The sequence below is a fragment of the Cygnus olor genome, chromosome 1 (genome assembly GCF_009769625.2).
Source record: "Cygnus olor isolate bCygOlo1 chromosome 1, bCygOlo1.pri.v2, whole genome shotgun sequence".
NCBI lineage: Eukaryota > Metazoa > Chordata > Aves > Anseriformes > Anatidae > Cygnus > Cygnus olor.
The window spans coordinates 51,043,693-51,069,101 of record NC_049169.1 but is presented as its reverse complement, the minus strand read 5'-3'; the positions used below and the strand labels follow the sequence as shown (position 1 = coordinate 51,069,101).

The window sequence follows — 25,409 nt, the reverse complement described above, 5'->3', positions numbered from 1 at the left end:
TGATGTTCTTCCGCCATGTTACTCATTCCATTTCCCATGCCAATACACCACATTAATTTCAAAAATGTTCCAAATACTGTATGCTTAATATTCAGTTTTTAGAACACAAAGTTGAAGGTCATGATTTCAACTGATTGATTTTTATTTAACTTTTTCATTCCATTCTGGCCTGACAATTTTTAAAATAAAGCATAGCTGATATTACAGGTATCGTCTAAGTGGCACTACTTCTAACTTACGATTCAGAGACCTTGTGATTTTCAATCAACCTGTTAATTGGTCTGCCCATACGCTTTATAACGAGTTGCATATATATGACTACAGAATATATGTTTTAATTTTGTATGCAGTGTTGTGGAAATGAAACTAAATAATTAACATAATAGGTATATATTTGTTATTTTTATTATTTTAATACTTTTGAGAATATTAATGTAATTCCAGGGTTCTATTATTAAAATACAACTCTGAATAATTGTTAAAACAGAATTTATATTAATTTGTTGTACTAATAATGTACCTTTCCTTTGAAATAATTGTGGCCAGGCATTGACCAGAAATGGTAGGACATGGCTGAGTAAAATATTTTTCTGCTAAACTAATATGAAGGGAAAAATACATATTTCACTGTCAGAGGAATTCAAACATCAACCTGTATCTTAGTCAAGTACATTTTTGAGAGCTATACTTGACGGAGGAAACCAGAAAAGATTAATTCTTTAGTGTGCTTTCACACTGACCATAATTTATAATTCTTCCTTTTGCTTCACTGGCAGTAGTGTTTTCAGTAATACAACTACATTAGTAACAGTGATTCCAGAGCACAGCAACTGTCTAAATTTTAATGGTGAATGTATGTAGAATATAAATGCAAAGGTGAGGAACGTATGTCATTAACTGCTAGAAAGAGTGGAAGACATGATGATGGGTAGAAGTAAAAAAAAAAATATATATATATAGCCAGTATTCAGGCATTCAGGAGTCAGGGAAACAATGCATATGTTGGTAACATAATGCAGAAACACATTCCAATGGAAGTAAAGTATGCTTGCTTTCTTCAAAAAAGGGAGAAAGGGATCACATCTGCTCTAAATAGATGTGAATATTTGAGAGGTTTGGAAACCTTTCAGTTTCCCCTGTTTTAATGACATACCTAAATGGAAATCAAAGCTTCTCCTTATTATTTGGTCCTGTGTAAAAATAACAGGGACAGTAAAACAAGACCATCTGCCTTTTAAATGTAATCTCATTAAAACTTCCAAAGTTGTAGGTCAGTCCAGTATTTCAGGTCATGTACATCTTAAGTGAGAAGAATAATTTGAAGGCCAGTAATTTTGTTGTGATAGCAAATAAGTGAAATGGCTGAGCTTCCCAGCAATTTGCCAAATACGCAGATGTGGAAGGGCATTTTAGAAAACAGATCCCATTTTTTCTTTCACAAAGCATTTATTATTATTATAAACCTATTATTATAATAATAAACCTAAAAAGCCTAGAGAAGAGATGACTCTTTGGGAATCTCATCAGTGTATATAGATACCTGAAAGAAGGGTACAAAGAAAGAGCCAGGCTCTCTTCAGTGGTGCCCAGTGACAGAGCAAGAGGCAATTGACAACATTAAACACAGCAGGTTCCTCCTGAATATCGGGAAACACTTTTTTTTTTCCTTCTCTCTCTCTTTTATCCTCTCTGGGAGGATACCTGACCACTGGAACAGGTTGCCCAGAGATATTATGGAATTTCCATTCTTGGAGATATTCAAAAGCTGTCTGGATGTGATCCTGAGCAACTGGCTCTAGGCGGTCCTTTTGAGGAGGGGATTTGGGAGATGATCTCCAGAGGTCCCTTGCAACCTAAACCGTTCTATGATTCTGTTATTCTGTGAATAGTATGATGTAATGAGGTAATCTAAAGCAGTATAAACTTCACATCAATTAACTATTGAAGGTAGTTTTAATTTTGTTGGATAACTGCAAAAGTGCAGGTATTTGTTTGTTTTTATTGCCTTTTTTTGCAAATTTATTATTTTGTTTAAACAGACATTTCAAGAATAAAATGAACAATGTAAAAGTCTAAGTTTGTAAGATATCTATTGAAATGTACAAAATAGGCCAAGTTATTGCTACAGCAAAGGAGTAGATAAAGTATTTATAAAAATTTTAAAAACTTTTTTTTTGATATGTCAAGATTTGATTTTATAATAATGATGTGATAAACTTTCCCAAACTGTGAAATGTTTCCTTTTCCCGATTGCATTGCCTTTCATATCTTATCTAGTAAATTTTAAAAGCTAATCTTTTTTTTTTTCAGTCCTCCTACTTAGCATCACTTCTTTTATTTATTTTTTCTTTCGAACAACTTGAATTATTAAAAATTATGTTATTACCCATCTAAAGATATGTACACATTGGAAATTATATGTTTACCAATTAAAGGTGAGCAGTTCTTCACTCATATGGATGCCAGTTGAGTTCAAGTATTACTTCGTAATACTCAAAAGACTCAAAAGTCAGAGTTAAGCATGACTACCAGACTAGTCAGAAAAAAAAATAATCACTAAACAAATATACATGATGAAACCTACTATTCTGTAATATTTCAAGTGAGTAACCCACACTTTTCTGATTTAAATAAATTGATGAGTGGTGTAAAGATTTTTATTACTAGGGCTCTGAATTCAGCACATTTCACAAACTCTAAATTACATTTATTTTAAATATGTAACATGAAATACAAAGAAAAAGTTATTAAAGGTTCTCTGAAAGATCACTCTCAGCCATAAATTAGTATGTGATGTTACTTCAGTAGAAGAACAAATACGTATTAAAGACCTAAAACTTCACAAAACATTAAATCTTCCTTTAATGACATTAAAAAAAAAAAAAAGACATTTGATGAAACTGTCTCTTCCCACTATACGTGTACAATTCTACTGGACAGTAATAGCAATTTATACAAATCTATAATATAGTAGCTTGATTACAGAAGCTTTTAAGTTTAAATTTTTTTCTTTCCTCTTTAAGTATTTTATTTGTAGATCTTATTTGAATACACATGCACTGAATTCAATCTGATATTTGTGAAGGTGTACAAATATGAAATATTTTTTTTGCCCCTTTTTCGTTGAATAATATTAATATTTTACTTTTGCTGGTTTCTAAATTTACTTTTTTCTTTTTTTTTTTAATGATTGCTTCATTTAAAACATTGCACTTGTGTTAAAATATTAAATTGTGTTCTGTACTAAAGCTGGCTGCATTTGAAACCTTAAAAAATGGCCTCCTTTCATGTGGAGAGAAAGTAAGTAAGAAAGAGTGCTCTAAACTGTAAGCTAATGGAGTGTAAAGTTTTCATTATCTAAATTTTTTGAGTGGTGAAAGCCTAAACGTCATCAGAAATCCCTATTTTTGTATTATTGTACAACTTCAGGTAGACAAACTGTTTACAGCACATTCTAAAAGATGGCTTAAGAATGAACTTTCATTTATGCAAGTGTCAAGTATATGCCAATGGAAAACAAGATTGCTTCACTATGCTTGATACAAGCATTATTATTTCCCTAAATACAGAAAACTATAGGTAAGAAACAATAAATACTCTTTCATTTAAAAGCAATAGAGTAAAGCATGGCCTTTGAAAGTTAGAATAAATTTTAGAGATAGATGCATTATAACTGAAATATAAGTAATAGTTTAACACTCTCATTACGTATTTGAAACCATTATTTTGTCTTCATTAATCAAATATTTGGCTTTATTCTCCTAGCAGAATTAGTCCAGTCATCAAGAAAAAAAAACCTTGAGCATTTTTTGTTTGTTTTATAGCCACGAGCTCAGATTATTTCAGAAGAAGCAACAGCTAATGAGGCTTCATTAATTGGTTTAACCTAACAATTTTCATGGGATCCAATTGAATTAAGAAGCTGCAATATAACATCTTTTAGAAAGACTGAGTTTTTCTTCCCAACACTGCTTAACTTCATTATTAGTTATTAATAGAAAATTAGTAAATGTCATGCTTATTTATAATCTAGATTGACTGAACACATTTCAAATTCCCTTTGAAACTTAAACATCTTCATTTCTAAGACTACAGAATGGACCTAAGAGTCAAGCAAAGTGGTTCTGCTCACTCCCCTGTGTAGTGACCTGAAGGCTGCTGCACTGTAAGCACTGGGGTTCTAACTCTACAAGCCAAGGTTCCCTTTCAAGAAACTATTATTATTAAGATGGTAGAAAAATAGCAGAATTAAGATGAACATGCAGGTATTTGTGGTGTTCTTGTTAAGTAGAGCTTGGTGACACAATATACATTGATAAGAGCTCTCTTGAAGTGGAGCAGAATGTCAAGCATAGCTCTACAACTGTTTGTTGTGAAACTATTGCTGTTCAATAGTTTCATAAATTAACTGTATAATGTAAAGGAAATTCAGTTTCCAGATAGCTCAAAACTTTGGAGAACAGCAAACATACTCTAAGACAAATAAAAATTACCTCAAGATATTGCAGAATAGGTCCAGAAAGATAGAAAACCACTAGAGATGCACTTACACACAAATTATGTAAGTACTTCTATACTTAGTGCAAAAATAATCAACAGAACAGATACAGGTTGGGCAATCACTTACCTTCTTTGCAAAGTGATTTTTGAAGACAATGTAGAGCTGTATGAACACGAACAAAACCATGAAATCACGTAAAGCCATAAACTCTGGCTGTGACTGGAAATAACAATCACGAGTGTTAAGCCCAGTTTTGGGAACTGCCTTCTAAAAGCATGTGAACTAACTAAATAAAGGTTAGATAAAAGTAATAAGAATTAATAAAGCTTTCATCTACAGGTCCTGTGATGCAAAACTACCCTGGCTTTCTCTCTCTGCAGAAGACTGAGAGAAAATAAAATAGTTGTCAAACACATCATAGGGCAACCTGATCTAGTGGGTGGCATCCCTGCCTATGGCAGAGGGGTTGGAACTAGATGATCTTTGAGGTCCCTTCCAACCCAAGCCATTCTATGATTCTGTGATAGGTCAAGGAGAAAAGGAAAACTAGCTTTCTTTATGACTGGGATTAGTAAAATAAACACAAATGTGCTTCATTTAAAATGAAATGATTCAGAAAATGAAAATAACAATAATAATAATTAAAGTACCAAGAACAAGGATGATGAAGCATTCCAACAGTCAATCTAAGAACAGATTAGATAAAAATGAGATTTTAATGACAGATGTTACAGATAATCCTGGCTTTAGGTAGGAAGCTTGTTACATTAGGTCCTAAAGCATCTTTGAGAGCTTCTGCTTCTGTGTGAAACTCTACTAGAAAGTGGTATAGAAGGTGGCACAGAAGTGGTATAGAAGACCAAATCTTGTAATCTTATAATGTTAAAGGATTTGTGAAACCAGTCTAACCGTAAAAGAACAAGCATTAAATAAAATCTAAAGAAATAAAAAGGCACAGTTAATAGCTAGCTCTTCATAAGTATCTTGGATAAAAGGCAATAGCCAATATGATTCAGCTGAACAGCACCAGAAATTACCACCTCTGGCTTTAAGAAAACACAGCAACCACAATTCATTAAACCCAACTAGCTGCTGGTCAGTGTAGAAGTTTTGTGGGTTCTGCAGAGTTCATTTCACAGATTTTTAGTTTTGTTGTTTGTTTGTTTGTTTTAACTTACAATGTTGTATCCATTCTCTGATCAAGTTGAAACGTTTGCAAATTCAAATATTGCAAACATTGCATTTAGAGGCCTGATTTTCATGTCACATTATTAAGCTTTATAGTTTTAAATGTAAGATGACATTACAAAACTAAGAAGCTCGGTGACTTCAAAAGAAAATTATTTCAAGCTAGAAAAGCATACTGAAAACATTACGCATGAATGAATACCAAAGATTTCAATAAACTAACATTGTTTTTCTCTTATAGCTTTCTCTACTGACACATTGCTTACAATGCTAGAACATTTTATTTATTAAAGTGAATTACTTAAGTAGGTTTCAGTTTTATCAACTATTGAAAAATTATGCAGATTTCAATGACCCATTGTTTTGTCTTAGAAATACATTTTTTGTCCTTTTTACAGCTAAGTATAAAGTAAATAAGTATTTCAGAAGTTACAATCACAGAAACTGAGGAAGAACTTCAGTAATATTAAATAGGCAATATAAGCACAACACATTTTAAAGATCTAACAGATTACAAAATGAGATTTGGTAATAACTTACTAAATAAGTATTACTATTAAACAGTAATTTCTATTTAAGTAATAATAATAATGAGAATTCTTGTAACACCAATCCTACAGGTACTTTGAAATCACATAATGCTAAAGACCTTTCTTTTTAATAAGTCAGAGTAACATACAACTGTGGAGCTGTTAATGTCTCCACTTTACAGATTTTGTTGTCAACAAAATATCTTGATAAAAATAAATAGAAATGATCATGTAGGCAGTTGAAGGACTGTGAAGCAACAGCTAATTGTCAAACAAATTATATAGTGTTGTTTTTAACTTGGCAGTGCTAGGTTAAAGATTGGATTAGAGGATCATGTAGGTTTTTTCCAACCTACATGATTCTATGATTCTCTGATTTTAGACTTTGCAGTAAACATTCAAACCAACAAAGCATTGGTATAATCCTTGTGTAATACTGAAAGATCTAGTAATTTGTTATTATTATTATTTTAATCTGGAGACCTAATGAATATACAATTTGGTATTCTGAACCAGTAATGTGTTTCCATGGTAGCTGAAGAAATGTACTCATTACTACAAGAACTGAAACAGCTAAGTTAATGTAAAATTATTTTTGTATAAACAATCCTAACATGAACAATAGAACAATTAAACTATTTAAAATGTGAATTGTACTTAGAATTTTCTAATGGATGGAGTTTTCATGAAAGTTAAAGGCAATTTAAGCATTAAATCAAACTATGTTTTTTGGTAAATAATTAGCAAAAAATATCTCTGTGGTTAAAAATATTAAAAATATGATGGCTGTTGCAAAAAGAGCAGTTCTTTCCCATTCCATTTGCCTTCTTCCTTCACTCCTCCCACATGGAGATACCTCCCCACCTTTGGTATTAGTGTGACACCTCTGAGATATGATTCAGATAAGTAACTATATAGAAAATGATTCACTTACTAAGTGAAATTAATTCATGAAGCGGTCATATGAGTACAATGTGGTGCAATAGAGCTAGAAGACAAATGCAGTTCAGAATACAAAAGAAAGCAAGGGAAAAGGACTGGTACCTTCGTGCTGACAGCAGTGAGTTGTTAGATTAACTCAGTTATGTGACCCCTCTGCAACCAAGAATTTTTATTTCCATATATTTATGTCCATTTTTCATATATATATACATACATAGATTGGGTTTATAGTCCAGATTAATGAAATTGTTCAATTGAAAAATAATATACTAAAATCAAGAGAAAAAAGCATTTTATAGCTATTATTGCTTTTATCTAATCTGCAACTGCTGGTACTGGTCAAGAGAAAAGTAAAAAACTAAGAAACAAATTAAAAAGAAAAATGTAAGAATTTAAAAAATATTTTAGCTGTTTTAAGGGTCATTTTCTTTGCTAGGCGAAAACAAATTATTTTATTCTTACATATTGTCAAACCTCTCAGAAACAAAATTATTTAATTCTTATATATTTTGAAACCTCTCAAATGCATCAACAGGAAAGTTCCCAGCTCCTCAGTAGGCAAGGATTACCTTATAATTATCTGAAAGTTACCTCTTTCCTAATAGAATCTATTGAACCTTCATTTTTCCTCTTTGTGCTACTCCACAATGAACTAGGAAATAGATAGTCCCACACAATTACAGTTTGCTTCACAGTACCTGAGAGTACACAGCCAACAATAACATTCATAGAACATTAATAATAATAATAATAATAATAATAATAATAAATGAGAAAGGTACTGAAAGACAGAACAAAGAAGCAAAATTTGAAGAAGTTGTCAAGATGCAAACTGAGGAAAGATTATTTCTTGGTTAGATTAGAAAATTGAAGAAATTGCTGTTATTCAATGATGTTGGCAGTTATTTTACCACATTCAGAATTTGGTAAACACTGTTATGTAGGCCATAGTCCTCCTAATATATCAGAAAATATTCAGTTACAATTTGCCCATTACATTTCACTCTTTCTTTGTAATTTCTATCACATTATGTCATCTATTAACTTAGTTGTACAGACACTGCCAATTTTCATTCATATGTAATAGTTAATGGCTTGAAAGATCAGGTTATTTCCTCATAGTCCCAGAAATTAACAGTCCTACTTAGTTTTCCATCTTTTAAAGGGGAAAAAATCATAACATGCTTTCTATCCTAATTTATCAATAATGTTTGATCATAGTATGAATTTTTTGTTGCTCTTAACTTTGAGAACTTCAAAATATTAAAATATAATAGCAATCTGTATGCATCCCCTTCTGGCACCAGTGTTTTGCCCTGCCAATCCTCAGGAACTGACACCTCCACATTCTGTCATTTATGTTAAGTCATCGTTTCATTCCCCATTGTTTCAAAGGCCCAGAACTGAGCTTTCAGGAGGCAGATGTCCGACATGTCTGTAGTGCATAATACACCAGATACGACCAGATACCAAATCTTTTTAGTTGATATCTGATATTCAGAGTGACATAATATTTTTACTGTTCCTTACTTTGATGATGCACAGATACCAATTTAAGCAACACTCTTAAATTTAAGAACAACACTCCTCTATGTGTAAAGAATTGCTCACAATTCTCTTTAACTGCCTGGTCCTCCAACTTTATTTTTAAATACATCTAAACTGTTAGTATGTGAAATAACTGAAGATCCTGAAGAAACTTTATTACCAAATTTGCCATTTATAAATTTGCCATTTATATATCAGATATAAATATGCATCCAAAACAATTCCATGCTCTTATACAAGATATCTTGTAGAGACAAATGTCCATTTCCTTGTCCTTGATCCTGCTTATTTCACTTCCTGCTGAAGACTAACCTTTTCAAGCAACCCAACTGAGAAGTCTGGGGTTATTCTCCCCTTCCCCTACACCATTTAAGTGTGTATTTGTAGTTATGTGATTTTCAGCATTCCTTACTGCAAAGGCAGAAATTTTTGATTTTGAAGTTGAGATTACACACTTTAGAGACACTAAGTCACCATCAAAAGAAAAGGTGACATGGCAAAGAACAATTTGACATAATTTTGATATTAATTTCATCTTGCTGCATTGATGTACGCATTAGGAACAGGAATAGGTTCTCATATAGATGGAATGATAGCATTTAGCATGTTGCATATACAGCTGAGACTTTGCTACAGACTGACTTTTTCCAGATAGTTAACAAAGATTATCTGAACAGTTGTGGTTGTCTCACACTGACAGATAGCTACGTTCCTATATAGGTCCATACCATGGGATCCATCCTTCATGAATGGATTGCTCCAGCACAGGTCCCCCACAGGTGACAGCTCCCACCAGGCCTTCTGCTCCTGTGTGGGTTCTTCTCCATGGGCCGCAGCCTCCTCCAGGCCACATCCACCTGCTCCACCAGGGGCTCCTCCACAGGCTGCAGCGTGGAGATCTGCTCCATGTGGGACCCATGGGCTGCAGGGGGACAGCCTGCTCCACCAGGGGCCTTTTCACAGGCTGCAGGGGAACTTCTGCTCCAGCACCTGGGGCATCTCCTGCCCTCCTTCTGCAGCTGACCTTGGTGTCTTTCTCTCTACATTTTCTCACTCCTCTCTCTCCCAGATGCTGTGGCACAGCATTTTTTCCTCTTTTTTTTTTTCCTTTTTCCTTTTTTTTTTTCTTTCCATCACTCATTGGCTTGTTCCTTGGCCAGTGGCAGGTCCCTTTTGGAGCCACCTGGAACTGGCTCTTATCTGACATGGAGCAGATTCTGGGCTCTTTTCCCAAAGACCACAGCTACAGCACTCCCCTCCTCCATCACCTGTCTGCCCACTCCACTGTCAAAACCTTGCCAAGTTAGCCCAAGATGACAGTATACTTGCTTTCCTACATTTCAACCAATTCATAGTCAACATGCTCTCCATCTTACTTCTTGTGCCCTAGTGAGACTGAATTAATGTATTTCCAAAGAGTATTAGGGTGATTAGCTATAAGAATATGCATGACAAGTTCCTGAAATAGCCCATGGCTCTTCTAAGATCCATCTATAAAATGAGTAAAACAGAATTAATTTACACAGACAACTCATTTTATCTGTTATAGATGTTCTTAATTTTAAAACTTGATAGTTTCAAATAAGACATTATGGTGATGGAAAGAAAGGTCAAGAGAATTCTGTTAAATTTTTCATTCTAACAATTTTGGCTAATTCTGAACCAGTTTGGACAATTCCCTGTATTCTTCACTACACATACCAACAATAATAACTGGAGATGTTCATATATTATATTAGGTTGATATGGTTGGTAAATATTGACTTTCAAAAATGTAACCAATACAATTTATCATTAGTCTCAAGAACAGAAGATTATTTTCCTTTGGTGAGCAATGTTTTTGTTTCTTACTTTTTTTTATTTATCTTTCATAAAGTATGAAGGAAGATTTTTATTCTGTGCTTGGTCCTATTAATACAAAAATGGCAATAAAAACAAAACAAAACAAAAAGAAAACACAAATAAATTTGATGTAAACTATAACTATGCAAAGACTTATACTTTATTTGTTAAAGGTTGAAAAAAAATCCCCTAAAAGATGGATTCTAAACAGTAAGAAAAACACTCAAGTACTGGTCTACTCATAGTAGGTCAGGAATAAAGGAGCTACAGTAGCCAAAGTATTATCATTTTCAGTATAGAGGATTACTTTATGTAGGTTTGTACAAAATACATCTTCATATATAGTTTTCACTTCAATCACTATTGGTTTAGATTTAAATGCAGATCTTTGTATTTTTTTTCTTCTATGTAGATGTTTTCTGCTCTTAGAGAGTATTTAATAATTTTCTACAATGAAAATACCTGTAAAAAGTACACATACTCACTCTGAAAGATTAAGATTTAAGATTAAAAAATACTTATTCTTTCATTTCTTTTACGCTTGAGAATATTTCTGTTACTGTCTGCATTTACTTCAGGTTTTGCATGTTAATTATCTTTTCAATCCAACCACCCAAGATACGACATTCTAGTGTGCAAGACTGTAGTGCTATAGCCTGAAGAGCTCTCGTTCAGGACTCAAGCATGACTACATAACTCCAGGAATCAAAGGAAAAAAAAAAAGATTCCTGAAGATTTACATTCATCTAGATGTTCCTTTAAAAAATACTTTGGGGAAATCAGTTTAAAATAGAGTGACATTCAGGCTATCAAAACATCAACTGAAAAGAGAGTGAACGGAATATCCAATGACTTTTTTCAATAACAAAAGTTATAAAGAAAGCTACTGTTGACAGGTAACCATTTTGCACACTAATACTGTTCTTTGCAAGCTGAGTGTTATATATATTTTTCTCTCTTCATTGTCTACACTTTCCTGCCACTAAATAACTGAGCTTAATTTCTCAAAGTCAAACCACTATTCTGATCCCTGCCTTCCATGCCAGCTTTCAAAGAAGACTGTTTTGCACAAACTGTTTACAATATTTTACAAAAAGGGCAGTTTATTTGTTCTTCTTGTCAATTACAAATATATAATTATAAATGGGAAATTACCTTTTTGACAATATTTCCCTTTCTCACATACTTTTAAGAACATAACTCTTCACCTTCCAGCCTCTAGACTAATGACCATTAGCCTAAGAAATTTGTGCCTCCCTACTGATTTTTAAGTATATGTATACAGAAGTTCACATTTAACCATGTTTCTGATGTTATGAAGTATCTACAAAGCTACTTTTAGGTCCTTAGAGACAAACAATAATGTGCAAAGATAAAAGAAATTGGGATCCTTTCCCTTCCCTAAACAAGTCCTGTAATGCAATTCCATAATACGAGACCTTAGCCAGCAGTCGATCAAATCTAGAGATGATCTGCAAAGCACAGAGAAATAAGTGCCTGCACAGATTTCTGGTTTGTTATAACTCTCATTATGTACTAGGGAAACCACATAAGATCTAAAAATCACTGAATTATCATTATAAGAATTTTAAGATTTGAGGTATGAGATTTGATTCTATCCTCAGAGTCATTCAGATTTTCCATTTGTTCTTATGCAGATTTGCATTAGCAGTTCCGTCATTTTTCGTTATTAATAATTTCATTATAATGTTGTGGGATTTTTTGGCTTAACAGAAATTTTAGATGTATTAAAATGGAATTTTATTCACATGGGATCTTTTAGGTTGGGGGATTGCATCTGAATCCAAATTGGATTCAGTAGTTGTAGCACATTTGCTCCAAGCTTTACACCTAAAGCAGATGGAAGCAATATTGCATCAGGAAATGAACCTTTTCAAATTACAATAGTTTATGATGTTCATCTGCATTTTAATCAGATATAAAGGATTTATTCCTAAAATACATCAAGAAACACTATTTTCAGCTCCTGAAATGCATCAGAGAGTTTATGACCAATCAAGTAAAATATGTTGCACATTTTCACTTTGTATATCTTTCTCTCTGCAATATTACATGGATATAGGTATTGGTGATTTTACTAGCAACTATATATAAACCCATTGAAACAGAGACCAGAAAGTGATTTCATATTCCAGATCCACTTTGTTAAAGATTTAGCTCCCGAGATCGACAACAACAACAACAACAAGATAAATTTAAAACCATAAAATATTATTTTTATTTGAAATACAGTGCAATACAATACAAGCAGATAATTAAAACAGATAATATGTAGTCAGACTTGGAAAACTGTATGATTTGAAGGTGCAGAACGGAAAGACTTGTCATTATTTCTTCTTGTGACCCGAAAAGGCATGAATTGAAATTAGTTTTTGTCATGCACAAAGACTGAATGGTGAAATTCAAATCACCACCTGAAAAACGTTTCACATTCCTCACCAATAAGACCATTATTTCCAAAATAGTCCACTTTTTTAACATTTTTTTTTCAGGAAAATTGTTTTCTCTGTTGAGTTATAATTACTAGTTTTTATTCATAGAGTAACGATAAGTCAAGTATAAGAGAAATTCAGTGTCCTAGAAAAAAAATGCACATAGCAGATTGCCAACAGCAACTTATTTAAGTCAACTATTGTTGAAAGTAAATTCAAGTAAAAATTTTAACAATTTATTTTCAAGCTATGTTATCTGAAAAATGAGATGTTACTGTTGGACTGCAAAAGTTTGGAAAAGGAATATGGAACAGAAACATTTATATTACCTCATTAAAAGAAAAAAAAAAAAAAGGAAAAAAATCACCTATGTTGCCACAATATAACAGTGGTGGCAAAACTAATGATAATATCTATTAACACTAAATAAATGCTTGTTTTCTACCTAGAAAAACAACAATAACAAAATAACAACAACACACAAAAACACAGCATCATAAAAGTTGGTCTTTTTTTCCAATTCCTTAATTGTTTGGTGAAGCAGAGGTGATACATTTATTTTATCTGGACACTTTTCTCCACTATTACTTTATTGACACTAACATTAATGCACAGTTAGTACTTTTTTTTAATTCCAGGTTTTAGTCTTTCATTATGATAATTTTTAGTGTGCTTATGATATTCAGATAGTAGCAATTTTTTTTTTTTAACCTTTGATTGCTCAGAATGGACGCATCCTATCTCTAAAGTTATTTATTCTACAGATTTGCATGCTTTCAAGAAATGGGCAAGGTTTTTCACATGAACCTATTTTATAAATGTGATGGAAGGTCCATGATATGTCAGAAAAAAACAATCCCTGAAAAACACTTTTATAGCTTCAAGTCTCTACAAGAGAGATTACTTTTCTGGGAAACACAAAATTTTCAACAATTGATTTTACTAATGTTGTGATTGAAATTGGATTTTTCTGTGTCAATAAGGAAAATAATTGGCAGGAGAGATTTAATCAAATATGAGATGAGAATAATACTAGAAGAGAAGTTAACAGAAAAGTAAAGAGAGTAAAACAGATTTCTGATATTACTCTGTGGTAGTAGAAAAATATATTCAAGTAACATTTAATTATTAATGGCATAGAAAAGTCAATCTAAAGAATAGTAGCAGATGGAGAGTGTGCATAATGTTGATACAGCATTTCAGAAAAATAGTTTTGCTTCAAAACATTATGATAAAATCCTTTGCAAATAACAGCTGACGTAGTTTAGAAACAGTATTTTAAAAACACTTCATATTTTATGTGTCACTCAACATTTTTCACATAAGCAAGGAAGCAGTTTCTACCAGGAGGATTTGGGAATTCTGTATAATGATGAGGAATGTTTTCCAAGTGCTTTTAAACACAAGTACACAGACACACAACAGAGAAAAGTCTTCTTAAAATAATTAATACTCCATACTCAATACAATACATACATACAATAACAATACTTCTTAAAATAACTAATACTAAGGTAACCAGCTTCACCTAAATTAAATTATGTCAAACCCTGACATAACTGCTTTCTCAGCCTTAAGCTCATTTAACTCTTTCCATTTCACTTGATTATTTGTATTAAGCTTGCCCAATCTTTCTTTTCTGCTTAAAAAAGACAAATGAATACATCACAGGAGAGATACATTCACCTTATGAAGCAATTTTCTTAGAGTTATACAGGGCACCCCAATATTCATTGGCATCTAATACATTCGAAAACTTGGATTCTTCTTTTACTGATCCAAAGACACATAAAGAGAAAAAAAACTGTTTGAAATTCAGCTTATTTCCCTTTTTTTTTTTTTGAAAAAAAAAATAAAAATAAAAATAAAAATCACAGCTTAGAAACTACCACAAACAAGTTGAACTACTTAATACGTTTTAAAATAGATCACAAAGATAATCTCCCCTTTCAGGTTTTAGACGTTTTAATGCATAATAGTAATGCCACCTTCTAAACACAGAGGTTTTCATTTTCTAAAACCAATTTATTTTAATGCTTAAACTTTTACTTACCTTTTAACTTTGCCAAATCTAACAGTGGTCTGAAGAGGTGGTTACTGTATCAAGGCCACATAATGAGGTTCAAGATACAGCTGTTCCTCTAGAAGTAAACAGCAGACAAAAATGAAATCCATGTAAATCTTTCAGAATACTTTATTTTCTCTCACTTTCTATACAATGGTTCACCAAACACGGTCATTTTATTGTGTACAAAATAGTAAAAAACAGGTAAGTTTAGTATGCTGTTCTCTAGTGTTAACACAGGTTGATACAAACACTGTGAATGAGTAATTATTGGGAATAAAATTTTTCAGAGAGTAAACAAACATTCTGGAAGCAGAACTGCAGAATTTGTATTCCTTAAACATGGTGACTATCCTAGCAATTTCATATGCATATCCCTGATTGTTTCAGTGGAGCAGTGACACTTCCATATGTCTAGAAAGTTTAAATCTGTAAAAGTGCAAGACAAAACTTGAAGTATCCTTTGCCCAAAGTAGAATTGAGCGGACCCATCACTGCATTTTTTTTTTCTTGAAGTGATGATGAAGTGTTAGTGGTCCAGACCACAAATACTTGTAAGCAGCGTACCACAAGGGTCGATAGTGGGGCTAGTACTGTTCAATGTCTTCAATACTGAAGCATGCATAGAACCACAGAATCATAGAATGATTGCAAGGGTTGCAAGGGACCTTAAAGATCATTTAATTCCAACCCCTCTTCCATAGGCAGGGACACCTTCCACTAGACCAGGTTGCTCCCTTAAACACTTCCAGGATCTACATCTATATCTACATCTTCTCTGGGCAACCTGTTCCAGTGCCTCACCACCCTCTGAGTAAAGAATTTCTTCCTAAAATCTAATTTGTCTGCACTCTTTCATTTTAAAGCCATTAACCCTTGTCTTAATTCTACAATCCCTGATAAGGAGTCCCTGCACAGCTTTCATGTAGGTCCCCTTTAAGTACTGGAAGGCTGCTGTAAGGTCTCTCTGGAGATTCCTCTTCTCTAGACTAAATAACCTCATCTCTCTCAGCCTTTCTTTGTAGGAGATGTGTTCTAGCCCTTTGATCTTTTCTGTTGCATTCCTCTGGACATACCATGTGCTTCTGTTGCCTCCCTCTGGACAGGTCCATGTGTTTCTTATTCTGCAGGCCCTTAATCTGAGTGCAGTACTCCAGGTGGGGTCTCGAGAGTCGAGTAGAGGGAGAGAATCACCTCTCTCAACCTGCTAGCTACACTTCTTTTGATGCAGCACATGGTTGGTTTCCCGGGTTACAAGCACACATTGCTGGCTTATGTTGATCTTTTCATCCAACAATATCCCCCAGCCCTTTTCTGCAGGGCTGCTGTCAATCCACTCATGGCCCAGTCTGTATACATGTTTGGGATTGCCCTGACCCCGGTTTAGAAACTTGCATTTGGCCTTGTTGAACTGCTTCATTGTTTTGAACTGCTTCATTCATGTTGTTTGCACTGGCCCACCTCTTGAGTCTGTCAAGAGCCTTCTGGATGGTATCCTTTCCCTCCAGTATGGCAATTCCACCACTCAACTTGGCGTTGTTAGCAAACTTGCTGATGGTACACTCAATCCCATTGTCCAGGTCACTGACAAAGATGTTAAATAGTGGTGGAACCAACAGTGACACCTGAAGAACAACACTTGTCACTGGTCTCCACCTGGACCTTAAGTCATTGGCCACAACTCTTTCAGTATGACCATCCAGCCCATTCCTTATCCACTGAGTGGTCTATCTATTAAATCCAAGTCTCTCCAATTTGGAGGCAAGGCTGTTATGCAGAACAGTGTCAATTGCTTTGCACATGCATAATGAAGCTGACATCCATTCTTTCAGGTAAGAAAAATTGTGATGTTGTTAGAAGTCAAAGACATCACAAAAATGTACAAATTCTGTTAAGTTTAAAGGAGAAAAAAAAAAAGAAGAAACTTTCTAGCTTGCATTCCACCAAAGCATTCCACTGAATTACAACTAATATTAGAGGTTACTTGTCAATCTCAAGTCTTCTGTAAAAGATTTTAGATACAAAATGGTACTATTTTTAAAAACAGTACAGCAGTATTATTATCCATGCAAATAGACTATATCTTTCTTGGCAAATAACTCTCTTGTTGTTTTTGTTTGTTTTCAAAAATAGAAATGAAATTACAATTTTATTGGCAGGGGGAGAATACTGCTTTATTGTGAAGAAGGACTCAGATGTTCAAAGAATTATCAAAAGCTATGGAATAAGCTGCTTTTGATTGCTTCTTGTATATTAGTAGTTGCCTTTCGACTAAAAAATGGGTGTCTGAAGCTAAATACATCATGTGAACATACCATAAAGAACCCATGGAGCATCACAATCTTCCTTATAGTAGATGTTTGCTACCCTACAGAGTCTGAAAACTATATTTATTGAAATGAAACTATGGATGAAAAATGAGGGCATAATACATTAAGGTTCAACTTTCCAGGAGATGACAGGCAATTCAGACAGAAAAGTACTTATTTTGTATTGGCTTAAATCAAGCAAAAATTATAGCTGATTTTATTTTTTTTTTAGTTTAGACTGTGACCTCTGGTGATAGGATACATATAATTTTTATTTTCCTTTCAGCAACTCTTTATGCTGAAATACATTAATTTTCAATAGATAGAAAATTCTATTTCCATTCTATTTCTATTTATATCAAAACTATATCTATATCTATTTATATCAAAACTATTTGTTTAAATTAGATTTTCATAGGAAATACACAATCAAATTGCACTTACATAGAAATATTTTTATGAGCCAAAAACTCATAAAATAAAATAAAATAAATAAATAAAAAAATAAAAAATAAAGTAAAATAAAAACCAATTGAGGTAATGATATAACAAAACTTACTGAATGGTCTAGTACTATAGTCTATCCTATTCTCTGCAAAAAAAGTTCACTAGATTTTTGTTCATCATAACAGAAGAGACATCTTTAGGAAAAATATCTCAAAGTTTACATAAGAATACGAAGAGAATATATAAATCTTGAGTGTTTGAAGTAGTTTGAATTTGGATTTCTCACAGATTCAGAATCTAAACAGAAATTCATGAGACAAAAGGAAAAATTTCAGATTAGAACTTGGGCTCTTCCAAGTTCTTGTCACTTGTTGTGGCTAACAACTTATCCGCTGCAAACAACAGACAGAAGCATTCCCAGAAATCTCACTGTACATTTGATAAGGCAACCTAGATGACTGTACATTTGAAAAGGCAACCTAAATGGTATGTAAAATTTTGGTAGTTCTGCTATGTCTGTCACTCAGTCTGCTTATTTGATATTGCTTATTTGTCTTGTAGAAGAGACATAGCAAGCAGTCCTGAATACCATGATAGCATTATCATGAAAGCAAGAAGCTTTATCACCTAGGTACTCTTGTGCTTAGCCCTTTCTTATATGATCCTTCAGACTGTGGTGAATATAAAATGACTTACCTAACTTAGAAACAAATTCCCACAACAACAACAACAACAATAATAAAATAATAATATGGCAAAATTGATTCTGAAAATGCGTATCAAGGACAAGTTTGTTACTAAAACATAGTAAGAGAATGTATGGAAACTTCGGGGGGGAGGGGGGTGTTGTTGATTTGTTTTTGTTTTTTTTTTTCATGTAAACATGCATAAAATCCCTAAGACACTGTCTGGCTTCACGGTATAGTTATGTAAGTTCTTCCTCCTGGTCTATATTTTGAGTATCACCTTACTATTAACATTTCTCAGATGTTAGATATGTCCAGTAGAAGTCACTCACCACTTAGCTGCTGAACGTCATTTGTCATGTAGAAAATAGCCTTGGAACTAATAGACAGAGGTTATATGACTGTATCAGTCTCAGACTTCAGTCTCTAAAGGTTTCTTGCCAAGGTACACAACAAAGCAACAAAGGTCAAGGTCTCCAGGTAATATGATAAGCACATGTTGTATTAGCAAACCAATTGGTTTGCTTGTTGGTTTGTTTGTTGTTTTTTAGTAAAAATAAATAAATAAATAAAATTGAACTAGTCAAAGTGATAACAAAATCTAAGTAAAAAGAATATTAGTACTCAAACAATACTAATTCAAATTCATCCATAAAAGAAACATTTCCCCCTTAAGCAATAGGTTTTATTTCATATAAAGACTTATAAGTGCAGTAAAACAATAATTCTGCCCTGGATGAAGTTGCATTAAAATCAGAACTTGCCATGTTCTTTAATCTCTCTTTCTCTGTATGTATGTATGCCTGTATAATCTACAACAGCGGAATTTACATATACTGTCTATGTGTCAATTTCAATTCTCAAACGCTAAGAAAAATAAACAAGTCTATATTGTTTGGAGTAGAGTATGAATCTCCCACTGAAAGAATTAAAACATTTTCTTTTTGATACACTTGAGAAAAAAAATGCATTGGAAATTCACATTATATAGAATATTAATTATATATACTAAAATAAAAAAAATGCTCACAATAATATCTTGAAGAAAGTCAGAAATTATAGCTAACAGACAAACTAAACAACACTGCAAATCACCCTAGTGCTTTAATTTGTCTTTGTAGTTGAATATGGTAAGGCAAATGAGTACTCTGATAAGTTCAGAGACTGTTGAAGAAAAGTCTGTGAAAACATTAGATCAACACTGTGTACTGGCTAGAATTATATTTAGGGATCTTAGGTCAAAAAACCACACATGGAATGCTACAAGCATGAGGCAGAGTGGATGAAAAGCTGTGCAGAGGAAAAGGATCTGGGGGTGTTGGTCGATGCTCACCTGAACATCATCTGGCAGTACGTCCAGGTGGCCAAGAACGCCAATGACATCCTGGCTTGTATCAGGAATAGTGTAGCCAGTAGGACCAGGGAGGTGAGGCACACCTCAAATACTCACTTTTGGTCCCCTCACTACAAGAAGGACATTGAGGCCCTGGAGTATATCCAGAGAAGGACTACGAAGCTGCAGAAGGGTCTGGAACGTAGGTGTCTTATGAGGAATGGCTGAGGGAACTGGGGTTGTTGAGTCTGGAGAAGAGTAGGCTCAGGGGAGACCTTGTTGCACTCTACAGCTACCTAAAAGGAAGTTGTGAGGAGCTGGGGTTCGGCCTCTTCTCACAGATAACGAGCAATAGGACTAGAGGGAATGGCCTCAAGTTGCACTAGGGGAGGTTTAGGTTGGAAATTAGGAGACAATTATTCTCAGAAACAGTAGTCAGGCATTGGAACTGGTTGCCCAGGGAGGTGGTGGAGTCACTGCCCCTGGGGGTGTTTAAGGAAAGGTTGGACATGGTGCTCAGGGACATGGTTTAGTGGGTGATATTAATGGTAGGTGGATGGTTGGACCAGATGATCTTGGAGGTCTTTTCCAACCTTAATGATTCTATGATTCGATAAGTTAGCTGAAATGCCAAAGAATTCTATGATCAACTGAAGTTATGCAAAATTTTCTTTCTTCAACAGTATTAAAGCTGGAATTGTGCTATTTACTATTCAATAACAGACTTGTCAATGTAGATCTTGTAAAATACCAAAATGCACCACAGCTGCAGAAAAGGATTAGCCAAAATGGAAGCATCTAAACTGCCTCTGAACAAGAATTGGTGGGACAATTTAGAGTACATAGAAATGAGTTTATTCTATCAGGACACATGTTTAGGGAAATACATGATGCAGCACCTACTAGTCTGTGTTCTCGTGCAAGAGGTGTACAATTCCAGCAACTTAACCCACACTGCAGAGGGGATAGTTCTATTATTGCTATTCTATGACTGTTTGGTCATATCTGTCTTTCAATAACATATGTAAAATTTCTATTTATCCAATAGCAAATGAACATCTAGGAATAGAATGTCTGATACTCTTCAAATGATATTTGGAACAGAACAAGAAAGTAAAGAAGAACAGTAATATGTACACATTACAAGAGATTTTATTTTGTTGAAACTCTGAACCACTGAACCTCTGCTCATCAGAAGACCACTATACTTGATTGCCAACCACCTGGTTCAGAAATATAGAGGTTTATGGCACAGTTATTAATACTGACTCAAATATACTGTAGTAAATATCTTCCATTTGAAAAGCTATTTGAAAAATATTCATTTAACAAATGAAAACAAATGTGTTCTGTTAGAAAATCTATAAAATCATATGCTTTCAGTGTCAAACCTTCCAAATGCCAAGATTTCACTGTAACATTATGAGTTAAGCATAATGTACTGTGACATTCAACGATATCTGATAAAATTAAATGTAAAGGAGAACAGTAAAATAAAAGTCTGACACCATACTGATAAGTATTCATATGTAAAATATGACTAAGCTCTGAATTTGCATAGCCAGTTTACAAATATAGATAAAATTCTTGACATCAACTGAAATAAGACAAAATTAATGAAAGGGATTGCAACAAAATGTTAGAGACAGTGACATACTGATTAGAAAAGAAAAACTCCAAGCCTAATAAGAGACATTAATAAAAAAAAAAAAAAAAAAAGGGAAGGGAAGGGAAGGGAAGGGAAGGGAAGGGAAGGGAAGGGAAGGGAAGGGAAGGGAAGGGAAGGGAAGGGAAGGGAAGGGAAGGGAAGGGAAGGGAAGGGAAGGGAAGGGAAGGGAAGGGAAGGGAAGGGAAGGGAAGGGAAGGGAAGGGAAGGGAAGGGGAAAAAAAAAACATCAAAAGGTAAAAAAGTAACAGAAGAGGAATTGAATAATAATAATCTTTACACTATTGCACTTTATTTATTTATTTTTAGTGCAACCTCCTCCTACCCTCCTAACATGTGGTGTCTCTTGTGCCTAAATTGGCTCTTGCAGCTTAATGTTCGACAATTATGATAAAGCTCAACTGTCTCTTATACTTATTGCATATTTTTTCATTCAGTGTATGATTCCAGTATATGACTTATGTTTTACAAATGAGAGTTCATCCAAACAAATAATTGCTTTTATCAGAAATGCTTGTAACCTCTGAAAAGTCCGATTTTATTAAGACTACACATTGACATCATGAGATACATGTCTCCAAATAACGTAATCAAAACTACCCAGGATGAGCTCTTTCTGTAAAAAAAAAATAAATATGTAGCATCCAAAGAAAGGACAATATTTATGGTATATACATAGTCACGACAATTAGCTGTACTTAAATTAAACCTACTGTGTCAAATATAGGTCTTAAAAGAAATCACTATAAAAATGAAAATTTTCAAACAAAATACAACAAAAATTTCAGGTCTTGTTTCTTGTGGAAATTTTATAACTATTTTTTGAATCACTAACAATATCATGTTGCAATCAAACCTATTTACTGTTTAGAAAACAAATATATAATTAAAACTGTTCAAATCATCCTGATCTCATAACTTCTGTACCTTAGAATGCAATATATACTGCAAAAACTATGCTCTAGGATGATTTTAAGTGAAACATGTCTTAGTGAACTATGGTATAGATACATAAGAATAGTCTAGATACGTAAATGAAATTAGCTTACAGGATATCTAGTGTTCTGTTCTTAAACAATACTTATATTGCTCTCCCACTTGGTACTCTCCCACTTGGTTTTCGTGTATATACTTAAAGTATAGTAATATACCAGTCAAAACTTACAGGAAAAAATATATGTGTCTCCATATATGTGTCTCCATTCGTTTTGGTTCATTCAGACATATAGACAAGGAAACAAACAAACAAACAAACAAAAAATAATAATAATAACAAACAATCTTACATAATTCTTCACACCAGATCTGACAGAAAACTATACTGTTTGTGATGGATTCTAATGTATATTCATATTCTAAGAGTTAGGGGAGAAAAATAATACTTCTGGTGTGAAACATCTGTCAGAGAAGATTAAGCAAACAGGTTCTTGCTAACAGCTTTAGTTGCATTCTCTAACAAATCACACAAGCTGAAAAAAAATCACGTTAAGAGGTTACTGTAAATGGTTACTGTTTGAGAGAACAAAGCTGAGGAAGGATGAAAGTGGTAATGAGCTGACTTTAGGGTCAAAAGCATGAAAAAGATATGTTTCTAACCTTCTAGTTGTTAACGTTCATGTTAAAAGTTGTATATTGAATGTTATAAGGTGAGAGCTATGGACAAACAATCCTAGAAACTATTGAAACAGATTTTTATAGGTATAGAGTCAGTAGCTATCAGCAGTTCCTGCTACTGGAAAATACAACTCAGATTTTACAGCTACAGTTTTCAGCTCTGTTTCAGTAGTTTTAATTAGTAGTCAAACTAATCTAATAAAATTATAGTCAAAAGTAGCCATCAAGAGGAGGAGGAGAAGTATAAATCTGATAGTCCTGGTCAGTGCAGATAAAACACTAGTAAAGATTATGATCTACCAGTAATTTTGAGATTTCTTTTTAATTAATTCATTTTGGTCCAAATGGAATGAAGCAGTACATTTCTCCCAGATTTCCTGTGGTAAAAGTATCCTAGCATTTTTCAGTTGCTCATTCTTTCAGATTTAAAAATAAATACATAAATTATGGGACTTCCAAGTTTCAGATGTAGCTTTGCAGCAGGAACCTCTGAAAGGATTTCAGTTCTTCCTGCCGTATAGATTGGTGCCAGAACAAGTTGCAGAAGCAGGCATACCAAGCTTTTAGGTATAAAAACTTTATGAAAGGGTGTGAGTTATTTAACTGGTTCATGCAGCCATGTTTGCCTTTAGGAACCAAAAAACAGCAACAACAACAAAAAAATCCCATGTAAACATTTCTCAACAATATAAACAGTCAAACCTCTGTTAAAGGAAAAAGGTTGTCATAACCTTTTCTAGCTTCCAAAAAAATAGAAAAGTTTCACATAAGTTTGTGCGAACGTGTTTGTTCATGTATAAGTAATATCGTATGTGTGTAAGAAATACATGATATAAGAGGAGAATTTGAGGGCATTAGTTTTCAAAATATATAACTGAAAATATAAAGGTCTCACAATCTTGAATTATATCTGTTTTGTGATGAGTGCTTATAACTCACTAGCAATGCGGAGTCACATATTTTACCTTTGACTCTTCATTTTTTAGTCTGCGCTGTACTCTATCTCCTGCTAGCATAACTGCTTAACTTTATGTATTTAGTTAAGTCTGTGCTGTACTCTATTTCCTACTAGCATAACTGCTTAACTTTATTTATTTCCACAAAGATAGCTTAGTCTAATATGTCCATTATGGGCCCATTAAAGTGAGGTTTCTAAGGAATGATCCATATCAGTTGTCTTTCATCATTCCCATCTCAGCTGTTTTCCTTATTCCTTCTTCTCCCAAAACACTGCTGGAAAAATTAGAGACAACATGAGCACTTACTCATTTGCCACCTATACAGCAGTGCAGTAGTCCCTACCATTTTTCTTTTTAAACACCTTCCATCCTATCCCAGTTACAGCTCAGCTTTATTTATTTATTTATTTTTAATGGTGTTTCATGAAATCTCCTCAGACAAAATATCTAGCTTTGTATTTATAATTAATCCATAACTTTCCCACTGTGAAAGCTATGAGATATTTGGCTATTCAGTTTCCATTATATTTTGAACTCCTAAATGCAGTCCTTCTCTCTGTCCTTGAGAGGATACTTTCAGACTGCATACAAACATGAAAAAGTGGCAAGTATCCTTCTCTGAATTCTTTACAAATTATTTACAGCTCTTCCTATCACACTTTAGCCTATTAAATCTTGTAGATAGATATTTGTGCATCAAAACACCAAACTGTCTGATTTTCATGTAGGTTATCTCAAATGTATAAATCTGTTTATGTAGTTCACAAGACTAAGAGGATTACTTCAAGTTTTCTGAAATCCTCAGAATAAAGTCTCTGTATTTATAATACTTTTGCATACCTAAACAGCCTGAGCACCCCAAGAATAAGTGGACTTTCTCCCTTTTGTGGCTGAGATAAAAGGGTTTAGAGAAGCACAGTGATGCCTTATCTCAGCCTGTACTGAATTTATTGCAGGCTGAAATAAGTAAGTTCCTTTGCCAGTCCACATTTCATGATCATTTAATCCATTCTGAGCACTACAAAGAGCTACATTATTTATTTGCTTGTGACCTTTTTATATGGTGTTACCTTTACATGCAAAGGGATTGTCCTATAATTCAGCTTAAAGTTCAGTGTTATCTTTATTTCAAAGCATTTCTACATCTTAAGCTCTCTAAATGATATACAACATAAAATCTTTCCTAATGGGTCCCAGAGAGCACGGTTGATAAAAAGTATTCTTATATCAAAAGCTCTACTTCAGCCATCTGAAATGACAATACTTTTTTAATAGAGGCTCTCAGGAACTCAAGATGCTCATTAGAGATGCACTGCTGAATGACGG

At 33.6% G+C, this 25,409-nt stretch overlaps 1 long non-coding RNA gene across 1 annotated transcript in view; it reads right to left on the bottom strand.

Moving 5' to 3' along the window:
• LOC121070684 overlaps positions 1–25,409 on the bottom strand; it is a 272,824-nt gene that overhangs the window by 166,140 nt on the left and 81,275 nt on the right. The window contains exon 2 of the long non-coding RNA XR_005820170.1: positions 15,058–15,145. This is a non-coding gene — a long non-coding RNA (uncharacterized LOC121070684). The remainder of the gene's footprint in view (positions 1–15,057; positions 15,146–25,409) is intronic.